Source organism: Corvus cornix, chromosome 13 (genome assembly GCF_000738735.6).
Source record: "Corvus cornix cornix isolate S_Up_H32 chromosome 13, ASM73873v5, whole genome shotgun sequence".
In the NCBI taxonomy this organism is placed as follows: Eukaryota; Metazoa; Chordata; class Aves; order Passeriformes; family Corvidae; genus Corvus; species Corvus cornix.
Window position 1 is genome coordinate 2,469,168 of NC_046343.1, and position 12,230 is coordinate 2,481,397.

The window sequence follows — 12,230 nt, forward strand, 5'->3', positions numbered from 1 at the left end:
AACAGGCTGATCTTGGGAAGGGCTGGGTACAATCCCTGGGTGCTGGATACCAATCCCAAGCGAACTGGGGGTAAGGATTTTTCAGATGGTGAATAGGAATTCCTAACAGGAAGCCTGGAGATTTGCAAACTGGGACCCTTTGGAAAACCAAGATTTCTGACAAATATTGATAAAATAAAGAAATAAAACCCTTGGGGAAACTCCTCTCCCCTTCCCCTTCTCCCTGCGGAGGCTCTCAGTGTCCGTGTGGTGACGAGCAGCCACCCCAGGGGAAGGGGAAGTGCGTGTGGATCAGGGGCTGGGGACACGTGTCCACTTCAGGCTGGACTAAAATTCCGGAATCAGTTTACCCCGAGCGGAAAAGTTTGGGATCAGAGCGTGCTCTGGAGATGCAAACAAACAAACCCAGAGGGCAACATCTGTGAGGGCTACCCCTGACCCCCCCCCAAGCTTTCCATTCCCTCTGCTGGGAAATATAAACTGACCCATATTTAGCCAAGGGTCACTGGGCAGGCAGGAGAGCAAGTGCCCATTTCCAAATCCACCCCTGAATCCCTGACATCTGCCTTTGCACCATTCCCACAGCCCCTGGTCTGGGATGAGCAGGGAGCAGCATTTCCACAGGCGAGGAGGATGCATTTCATGAGACACGAATACCACATGATGAATTTTGGGAGACTGAGAAATCCTCCCCAGAAGGAAGAGGAAAATTCTGCGGAAGAAATGAGAAGAAAACCTCCACATTTGCTGGCGGGAGGGTTTCTCCTGAGTTCTGTGAAAAGCAGCCAAGGCGAATGTGTCAGAGCTGGGAGGCATCTGGGGGAGATAAGCGGCCTTTCCTGGGGCTGCCTGGAGCCCAGCTTTTCCCCAGGAAAGCAGGACAGGTCTCAGTGACAGACAAAGCAGGCAGACAGAATTGTTTGACCTCTGGGAGCTCTTTGGGGAGCAGATGACAAGCGAGAAACACAAACAGAGGAGCTCCTCTGCTCCTGCTTGGAGCTCTCTCACCTGTTACTGATTTCCCCAGGCAGAGCAATGACTGAAAGGCTGCTTTTAAATGCAGCAGTTGATAATATTTTACATCTTAGGAGCTCATGGGAAAACCCAACCAAAACAAGACAAATACTGCATTTACTGCCTGTGTCACCTTCTAAAAATGGGACCAACTTCTTAAATCTCTACTCAGGAATTATTCCCTTGAAATGAAGCAGTAAGGGAGGGCACAAGGCTACTGGATAGGCAGAAAACTAGCAAGGAAAAAAAATCTTTCACTTCTTGCTCGACCTTCCTGATCTTTTCATGCATAATAGAGCAAAAGGGAGCTGACCCTTGGTGACTTGTAGTTAATTTATAAGCAGGAAGCTCTGTGCCCAGGGGATGCCTGTGCTCCTGTGCAGCTACCCAGGCACAAAGCCATTGCCTGATGGACTGTGGGACAGCTTTTCATGGGCCAGGGGCAGAGCACAGCCCACCAAAACCCTGCAGCTCTGCTCAGCTGGACCTGCCGTGCCAGGGCCACACAGGGACTGTCCCCAGCGTGTCATCTCAGAGGAAAAATACACGTGGGGTGAGCCAGGGACACAGAGTCACTGTGATATTTGCCTGGGACACCCACAGGATTTATGGAGAGAACCCAACCCAGCATGAGATGCTCAGATGTCCCTCAGCCTTGGCTGTGGGCTCACATTTGCTCCCACGGGCACTGTAGGGATTCCTGTGCGGTCTCGCAGCTTTTCTCCGGGGGTTTTCCTAGAAGGGACTCCCCCCTGGCACAGCCTCAGCTGACAGAAAACGGGTCTTTGGCTGAGGGGTTCAGGTTTGTTCTGCTGTGGGCTCCTCTGGCTTGCTCTGAGGAGGAGGACACGCAGAGCATCGTTTCTGCTGGCACCACAGTACTGCCCAAAGGCCAGTTTGGGGAGCAGGAGGGCTCTCTGAGGGACACATGTGGCTTCTGAACCCTCCCCTCCCTGCTCAGCATCTCCCAGGGGACCCCTGGTCACAGCAGAGGTCCTTCAGATCCCTTCTGCAGCGCCTCTCTCTTTTTTCTGAGGTTGGTGCCAGCTCCTACCCCTCCTCCAGACCCCCCCAGTGGGGCAAAATTCACCAAAATTCCAGCCAAATCAGCCCAAACAGCAGAGCATCCCTGAGCAGAGGGGCAGCAACAGGCATGGCAGTGCAAGGGCTGGGCTGGGCAGTGACAACTCACAGCAGTGGTGCCACCAAACGCCCCAGGAGTTCAAATCACAATCCACACATCAGCTGGCAAAAAATGGTTGGGATAAAAGAGAGCCCAAATGAGAGACACTCACCAGACTTCCCCTTGACTGAGAACCCATCAGGGCAGCAGGAGGGCTGTTACCCCTTGGTGAGCTGGGCTCTCACACAAATGCCACCTCCTCTTGTCCACAGATTGTCCTTCCGGAGCCGTGGCATCCAATCCTGACCCCGTGCGTGGGACACTGCTGCCTTTATCCCCAGCCCTGGGAACACGAAACCAAGTGACAAAGAACCCAACCTCAGCTGTCCTCTTTGGGGCAGAACAAGACATGATTTATAGATTTATATACACACATGCCCATCTATTCATCCTTTTAGCAAACAGTTCATGAAGTGTGCCTTAAGCCTTTCTGAATCGAGCAATTCTCTGCTCAGACAATCAATTCCTGACTGAGACTCTGCAGGGAAAGACATCATGTTGCAGGAATGCTGCAGAAGCTGTTGCATATACTGTTTCCTTTGTTGAGAATAGCATCTTTGCCTTGGATATATATTTTCCCCCCTCCTTAGCCATTTAATTTCATGAAACGGGGCCCAGTTCCAGCAGGCAAGAAGATTTTGCTTCTTCTTTCCTGAAAGGCTGAGAAACCAGATTTAAAAAATGTGCTTAGTGGGCGTTTGGTGGGACGAATTCTCTCCCAGAGTTCGGCATTTTTGAGATAGAGCAAGAGCTACATTGCATATGGTGCCTGGTTTTTCTTCTCTAGCAGGTAGCCTAGAGATTTGCTGGCTTTCCTGCCATGAAAAAAAAAACCAAAGTAGCTGCTTTAATTAAAAAAAAATCCTGCAAGAGGCTTCAGGTTAGACCTTTTGACCAAAAGGCTTGGTGCAGGAATCTGTAGAAGTGCTTGTCTGTAATGAAAAGCAAATTATCCCCTGAGAGCCACCTAAAGGGCAGGGCCTGGCAGGTTCTCTGCAGCCCAGCACCAAACTCAGCAGGGATTTTCCCACTGCAGGGCTGTGTGCTCACCTATAACCATGGAAACAACAAAAACCCTTCTGAGGAACCACGGGTTCATGTCTCAGAAGGGCTGTAAAAACAGATGGAGCTCCCTTGGGTGACAGCAGGATCAAAGTTGAGTCTAAGGGGATCTCCCATCGTTCCTGGCCTGCAGGGCTGGCAGGAAGGCAGAAACGGGGCAGTTTTCGGGCTTTCCCTGCCCTCTGATGCCACCCAGCAACTCCAGCCAAGCCTTTCCTCTGCGGCCCCATTGTGGGGAAAAGGGCTTGGGGCTTGGGTGGACACATCATAAAGCCCAAAGGTGGTTCCAGTGTAACCAGTGACCTTAAACCAGTGTAACCAGGGATCCTAAATCACTGTAACCAGGGATCCTAAATCACTGTAATCAGTGACCTTAAACCAGTGTAACCAGGGATCCTAAACCACTGTAACCAGGGATCCTAAACCAGTGTAACCAGGGATCCTAAACCACTGTAACCAGGGATCCTAAACCACTGTAACCAGGGATCCTAAACCAGTGTAACTAGGGATCCTAAACCACTGTAACCAGGGATCCTAAACCAGTGTAACCAGTGACCTTAAACCAGTGTAACCAGGGATCCTAAACCACTGTAACCAGGGATCCTAAACCAGTGTAACCAGGGATCCTAAACCACTGTAACCAGGGATCCTAAACCAGTGTAACCAGTGACCTTAAACCAGTGTAACCAGGGATCCTAAACCAGTGTAACCAGTGACCTTAAACCAGTGTAACCAGGAATCCTAAACCACTGTATCAGTGATCCCAAACCACTGCACGAGGACTGGTGTGAAGCCCTGAGTGACCACAGGGGCGTTGCAGGCACGGGCGGGTGGAGATGCGAGCGAGGATACTACCCAGGGAAGAGGCAGAAGGAACAAAGCAGAAAGTCCTAACGAATGACACTCCTGTTCCTGTGCACCCTTATCAGCAAAACAAAACAAGTGCCAAGACGTGCTACATCTGCACAACTGTCTCCAAATTAAATGTACATCCACGTTCTATAAAGATCAGTAATTCTCCTATAAAGCATCAGCAATTCTTAAAACCTACTGGGATTTCTTTTTTAGCTGCCAATTTTAGAGTCTTCCCAGGAGATACTGGCTTGAGCCTTCTATCTCAGCTATTAAATAAAGAGAGGATATTTTTGTTTAAAAAACCCAAAGCACCCCCTTGAGACTCAACAGTTCAGGCTGGAGATAACAACCCCTTGAGTCATACAACGGGGTTTTAAAGAGACTCCAATAAATCATGGAATGGCTTGGGTTGGAAGGGACCTTAAAGATCATTTTGTTCCAACCCCACTGTCACGGGCAGGGAAATCTCTGCAGCTACAAAATCCTGCTACACCTGCATTGGCCTTTTTTTTCCAAATGCAAGGCTGAGGGGGTGAATCTCCATGTTTTTCCCTCTGTGCCTTGGAGGGGGATACAGGATTGGTCTCCTCCTTTGGGAGGCACTTTGAGAGAGGCAGCTGAAAGACAGCAACTCCAGCCCCACGTGCCTTTGGGGATGTTTACAGAGCCACAGGAATCAGAGCTGTCTCATAGAGGGAGAAGGCTGAATTCATTACACCCCCAGGCTGGGTTTGGGCTCAAAGACATCTCAGATGTTACAAAACTTAGGAGGACTTTAAAGCCTATCCTTTGTGGTGCCAGAGAACCAGAATTTGGGATGACATTCAACCTTTCCCTTTGAAAAGCTCCATGCCAGGCTTTGGATGCTCACAGATGAGGATGACACTGGCACATCACAGCACAAGGCAAGAGGGGAAGCAGTGACCTGACTTTCCTGAAGCCAACACCAACACGTGCACTCCTGGCAGCTGGTTTTTCCAGGAGAAGGGCCCAGCAGTGTCTGGAAAAGAAGCTTCCCAAAGCATCTCACCCAGATTTACAAGGAAAACAAGGCCTCCCCAAGCAGCAGGATATACAAAACCTTTCTGCCAGGTTTTTTTGTAGCTTTTCCCATTTCAGTGCCCCAGGCAGCACATCCAGAGGAGGGAGGTGAGCCACAGGAGGGCTGGTGACATCGGCCAGGAAGGGACGTGGAGTGTGGGCACAGCTTCCTGGGCTGCCTGGGAGGTGATGCTGGGACACCTCAGCTGTGTCACACGCCCTGGATGGATCTGGGATGCCCCTGGATGTGCTGAGGGTGGGGAGGTGTCTGCAGGTGAGCTGGAACTGGGCTGTGTGGGGCTGTCTGGACCATCCTGGCTGGCTCAGAGATCTCAGAGGTCGTGGCAGAAGCTCTGCATTTGAAGGAAAACTGCATTGATGGGCACAGCATGGAAGGGGCATTCAATCCCTGCTGGTTCAGCTCTTTTCCCCTTGGAGCAAGCAGATCTGTGGCTCCAAGTCCCTTGGTTGTGGCAGTCAAGTTTTCCTCTTCATGCACCTCTTCTAGCTCATCTCACTGAGGGCATCCTTTGGCCTGGGCAGGGTTTGCCCAGAGCAAGAACTGCGCTGAGGTAAAACGAGGTGAAATCAACAGAAAACCACTCGCTGATTTTCCTGTGACCATGAATTCACTCAGCGTGTTTTAAACCCACATCTCTCCTGAGGGAAAGGCCCCATTCTTGCAGTGCACGTTGTCACTGAAGTGTTTTATTTAAAGAAAAGAGGAAGCAGCATCTTTTATAGATCTCTGTGCAGTAAAGAGGGGGAGACGTCTCACGATACTTGTGATGCCTCTTGGTATTAAGGACACTTTGCAAGACATCATCTCCACTGCCTGGCAAGGACTGAGCCTGCTGCCTTCACTCTGCTCTTGGCTTCCACCAGCCCATCCATCACCTGCCTTTTTATCTGGCAATGATGAGGAAATTATGCATGTGAGCAGCCACGTGCACCACAGGGTGCAATTCCTAGCGTCCCACAGCAAACATTTTTCCTGGTGCCAGCAGGTGTTTCAATCCTTCATCTGGATTTTATGAACGGCACTGCCGTGTGTCTCCTTCCAGCTGCTCCCACCATGCTGCTGGCAGCTGTGTGCCAGCTGAAAAAGAAACCAAACAAGCCCAACTAGGGCAGATTTTTGGGTCACTTGGCACGGTTTGGTGGCACTGCCATCACCCTGCAGCCCCGCTGGTGGAGGGAGAAGGCACGAGGGTGGTACCAAGCCCAGCTGCTGGCTCCTCGTGCTACCTCAGACTTGAAAAAACCTTGCAGCACAGCACAAAAGTCCTCACCATGGCCAGGAACAGGCCCCTAAGTCATGGGTGGGAGTGTGGGAGGACTGGACAATGGGGTCACTCAGCTGCTGTCCCCAAATTTCCCCAAGCAGATGTCCCCAAGCAGAGGATGGTTCCCTTTCTTCCTGCCTCCAAGCAAAGCTGCCCACAGCAGGTGCCACCACCCTCCAGGCTTGTCCTGCAGCTCAGCACAGCCACAAGAGCCCAGGCTCTGCCTTCTCAGGAGGGATGTTCGTGACACGTTATTCCCACACGTCTCAGTGCTCCAGAAAATCCAAACAGCCCCAGAGCACTCCAGGGAGGTGGTGGCTGGTGGCTGTTGCAGTCTACGCCAGGAAACCAAGGCACAGAGGTGGCACAGAGCTGGCACAGAGTGGCACAGAGTGGCACAGAGGTGGCTGCAGCACACTGAAGGCACTGCGGAAGTCTCCTGCTGCTTCAGAGGGAATGTGTGGGCTGGGACCTCCAGCCTGCTCCAGGCAGGGAAGCCCCTGGCAGGGGTGAGCCCCTGGCACAGATAACCAGGGGTTGCTCTTGCACAACCAGGGAACGGCACCCCTTGAGCAGCTCCCAGCATGTGAGAGGGCTCCACCTCAGGAAAGAACAGGATTGAGTGGCAGCAGCACCACTTCACATGGCACCAGTTCTGCATCATGGCTGGCCAAGTCCCCTCTGCACTCACCATCCTCACCCAGCCTGGGAGAAGGTGTTTATTCCCCATATCAGTGGGATTTATTCCTTTATCAGTGGGGTTTGACCTGCAGTATCTCTCTGTATTTCTGGGCCACACACAGTCCTGCTCAGCCTGGAGCTGCAGCTCTCTCCTGCCCTGGTCCTGGAAAGGTCTCGGGGTTGAACTCTGTCTGGAAAGGGCTCAGGGCTCCCAGCAAAATTCACATCAGGCTCCAAAACCTCTCCATCTCTGAGCTCTGTCAGTCCCAGAAGCCACTCTCCAAAAAACCAAAGGTCAGACAGTGCATTCAGAACATTCCCATCACAGCAGCCTGGGCTGGATGGTGCTTCAGGGTCTGCAGCCTTTTAAAGTCCCCAGAAATTATAGATACGGAGTCCTGAATCCTCCTCTGGAACAAGGATTTACAACTGATTTACAAGAAACGGAATAGGGAATAACAGGACATGGGTTTGCTTTCCTAATTTCTTTTGCTGTAAAAGTTCCAGATCTGTCCAGGGAAAGTATCCCTCAGGGCTTATCACAGCAGCCACCACAAAGCAGAACAAAGGAAACACCAATCATTTCCAGTAAATCAGAAAAATGACAGGCTTTAACCTTCAGAAGAGAGCGGATTCCTGCAAAGGGTTTGGCTGCTCTGTCTTTGAGTTTCCTTTTCCCCAGTCCCAGTTTCCTAGCAAAAAGCTCCTCAAACAATAGAGATTGGCATCAAAAGAAGAAAAGGGGAAAAAAAAAAACTGCAAAGAGCCCTCCTTTTACAAAGAGGCTTAAAATGGAAGGACAGGAATTGTCCCTTGTGAGCTGTTGGTCCCTCCTGGCAGTGCTGGGGACTCAGGCCAAGCCCTGCAGCCCTGTTGTGGTGTCACACGGGCCAGAAAGATGCTCTTGGCTCCATCTCCCTCCCTTTCCATGAGTAGGAGAGTTATTAGGGGCTGGGAAGGGGCTGCTCACACCACACAGAGTAGGAGTATGAGCTACTCACACCTCACAGAGCTGTTGCAGAGAATGACAACACAGCACATGAGCCCCCCCAGAGCCACCAGGAGGGGCTGGGAAGGGAAACACAGCCCAGGCAGCACCTTCCAGGGGCTCAGAGGAGAGCAAATCCTTCCTCAGACACAGCCAGGCACCATCAGGGGGGTGGGATTGTTCTGGTCTGGGAAATGGACACAACCTCACCCTGCTCCTCTCTGGCACTAATTCCCCCTGTATTTTTTCCCAGCTCAGGTGCATCAGCATCCTCAGATGTGACACAGACTTTGATGGGTCTCCAGAGGCAAAACCAGCTCAATGTGGCTATTCTGGAAACGAGGGATTGGCCCAGACACCACCGACACTGCTGTCCTTCCAGAACATGCCGAGCAGCACATGCTGCTTATCCAGAAGTCTGTAGGAATTCTATCCAAGCTGGGATGTGCTGGTTTAAAAACCAGTGTCACCTAAATCAAGAGGAGGAAATAAACCACCCAAACACACCTGGGACACCAGTCAGAAAAGACAACAGGCATGGGAAAGGAACCCAGAGATTCCTTGGGAGCTGCAGATATTAAACACAGCTGGATAACTGCTTGGGTTGCTGCAAATCTAAACTCAAGGGCCTCTTTTTCCATGGAGGAGGCTTTTTAAAGCCCCACAAGGAACAGTTAAATCCTTCCTGGTTTACCCACACGTTTTTCCCGCACCTAGGAAGAACAGAGGTACCTCAAACCTTGCTGGTGGGGAGGGAGGCACCACCAGAGAGCCACAGAATCATTTGGAAAAGCCTTCCACGACCAAGCTGTGCCCGATCCCCACCTTGTCCCCAGCCCAGAGCCCCGAGTGCACACCCATGGCTCAGACCATGCACGTGTCTCTATTTTCCTCCTGTCCCAACTCAGTCCCCGTTGTTTCTTCACTTTTAAACCCAGCCGGGCAGTTAATCACAGGAAAGGTTTGTTCTGGGGAGTCACTGGGGAAAACACAGCAGCAGCAAAGCACAGCTGAGGCGGGAGCTGTAAAAGGGCAAGTGCTGCTCCCAGGAATGTGCCCCGACCTGAACAGCAACGGGGTGTGCAGAGGACTCTCCTCAGACCTTCGCTGGAGCCAGAATGGGAGCAGCAGGGACAGCACAGAGACTCCTGGCAGCTCCTTTGGGCTGTTCTGGCTCGGTGCAGAACTCCCCGAGCTCAGGGCACAGCTGCTCTGGGGGAACCTGCCTGAGCTGGGGGATTGGACTGGACATCCTCCCGAGGTCCCTTCCAACCCCATTCTGTGATTACAGCAAAGTGCATCTCCTGGGATTTCCCCCGTCCCCACAAATTCTTATTTGAACGTTTGTTCAGCAGAGGGACGAACGAGGGGTTTGCTGAAGGGGAAACAGGTGATAAAAGCTACAAGAAAACCCTCAGCAGAACAGCTCAGCTGCTGCTGAACTGAATTGTGACCAGGGCGTTAGAGGCATAGAAAGGCACAAGAATTAATTTCTGGGCATAGGGCAGCGATATGGGATATACATCATAAAGTCACCCAAGACAGCATCACAGGCTCCTCTTTGCTTCCCCAGAGAGGCCGTGGCCAGGGAGGTTCCCTGGGAGAATACGACTGCACTGATGTTTCCTTATTAAAAATCATTCATTTTCTCCCCTTCAGTGAGCCAGACTGTGGTAATTGAGATACCCTGAGCAGCACTGGTTTGGCCAGTTCTGTGTTTGAGAAGTGACTCAGAGCACATTATCAACTCAGTGCATCGTGCCACGGCAGCGGCCAAACACCCCCAGGAGAAATCCTTCCCTCTGCCCTGGCACGGGCCAGGCCCTTCCAGCATACCTGCAGATGTTTTCAGGACATTTTTTTTCTTTGGAGAGGAAAATATTATGGTTTTACAGCTGTGCTGTGCTTATTGGAGCCAGGGGTGGGTTGGGACAGTGAGGACAAGGCCCCAGCGGGACTTGTGCTCCATCGGTCGTGTGGGAGCACCTCCTTCTCCCACATCTCCAGGAGAAGAGGATTCAAGGACAGCTTGAATCTGCCCTGTGTCTTTGCAAGGATGGTTTCCAAAGGCCCCTGAGCTTCCCTGGCCCATTTGCCCGCTGTGCTGGCAGTGCCTGTCAGGCTGGAACCGCTGGAGGGTCATTCCTGTGCGGTGGAGATTGGTCATTCCCACAGTGACCACCCCCACCAGCTCCTCCATGGATGGGGGGCAGTGACCCCTTCATCAATGCCAGGTTTGGCCCAACAGCTTCAGACGAATCTGTTCCCAGTGTTAGAGAGGCTGCAGAGGGCTGCAGGCTGTCTGCAGGAGAGTAGGAAAAAACAGGAAAGGATCCTGGCATTCCCTGGGTGATTGAGCCAAACACAGATCCCCTGTCTCTGGAGCCTGCTCTGATAACACCTCCCAGGTCCTCACCCCCCAAAACCCAGCTGCAGGAAGAGAAACGTGCAAAGGAACCGAGCTCCCACCCTTGGCAGATTTTCCCAGTCCCAAACCCAAACTGTCCATCCTCCCAAAAGCTCCCTCATCCCAAAAATCTGCCACACCCCCATTATCTGCTGCTCAGAGGCTCTGGATCCACAACCCTTCGGAGAGTCCCACTGGAAGGACATTAATGCCAGGAGCCAAAGCTCCTCACTGAGCAGCAGTGGGCTGCCAAATCTGGCCCACACGGAACTCCTCACTCAAGTGGATTTTGTGCCCAGGGTCAGGGTGGAATTAAAGTGACTGGAGTGAAATAAAATCTCAGGAATAAGCCAGGCTTAGAGAGAGAATTTGCTAAAGCACTAAAGCAAAGAGCCTCTTGCTCGCTGCACACTTTGCCTTTTCTCAGTGGTTCTGCTGGAGTCAGTCGTGCTCCTTCACCCAGCCCTGCTCTCTGCTCCAGCGAGCCCTCACTGAGACAGCGCTGCCAAAAAATTCATGGAAATGAGGTGGATTTTCTGTCCAAACATTCAACTCCAAGGAAAAAAATCCATTGCACAAAAATAACAAAGCTTTTGGTGAGAAAGTCTGAAATGTTGTGTAGAGAAAAGGCTTTTCCTCTGCATTTCACATGCTCTGATATCAACATCACTGTTGTACAATCACTTCTGCTTTGAAAATGGACAACTTGTTGATGTTTCAGGTGACTCAGAGCAGAGTTAATTACGTTAATGAGAACCATGTGACACCAACCAGACTTCTCACTGGGTGCATGCTGGAAATCTGTGCAGCTTTGTGGTTTTGCACTGTGTGCTTGCCCTGCCATCCCATCAGCTGTGTGAGAGTGAAAAGTCACTGCTCTCACCACGCTGCTGCTGTGCTGTGGGATCACTCCCTGCACGGTTTGGGATGGAGTGAAATAAATAATAATTGTTTTTTAATTAACCAATTAATTTTTTCTCCAAACAGGACAAATTCCCAATGAATGTGCCCAGGTGGACACAAAGTGATGCCCTGAAGTGACAGTACCTCATTTTCCTTTGCCTCAGAGCGGGCAGTGTGTGGCCAGGCCATGGCTATTCCCTGTCCTCAGTTGGCCAGTGACAAACACTGGAGCAGGACACAGCCTGCAGCCCACCCAGCCCACACTGGATTTGTCTCATTCTTCATCTTTAAAAGGGCTGGTGGGGAGAAAGAACCCCTATTAAGGAAATGCTAATGTAGGGGTGAACCAAAAAGACTCCTAAAATTATAAACAAAACAAAAAAAATACCACACACAGCTGTCATTTTACGCAGATGGAACTCTGGGCTGTGAGAGCCTTTCAGATCCCACCCTTGGAATTCCTGGTTCTCCTCTCCATGTTACTCACGTGCCAGTGTTGTTCCCTGTGATTTATCCTAGCCTGACGTTATTTTTCAAATATTTCCTTTTGAAGACACTTTTGGCCATGGGGCTGCAGTAAAACAGAAGGAGCAGACTCTGTGAGCAGCCTGGTAAGTGAGGACAGGCCACTCGTGTCCCCAGCAGAGAGCAGAACCCTTTGGGAGCACGTGTTGGCTCCTTTGACGTGCCATGAGCATTGCAGATAGGGCCAAGTCCAAGAAAAAGGGCCAGGACAGCTGCCAGGTTTATGATTTCTAGGATGAGGATGGTCTCCAAGAATAGTCCCCTTGTTCTCCTAAAATGAAGTCA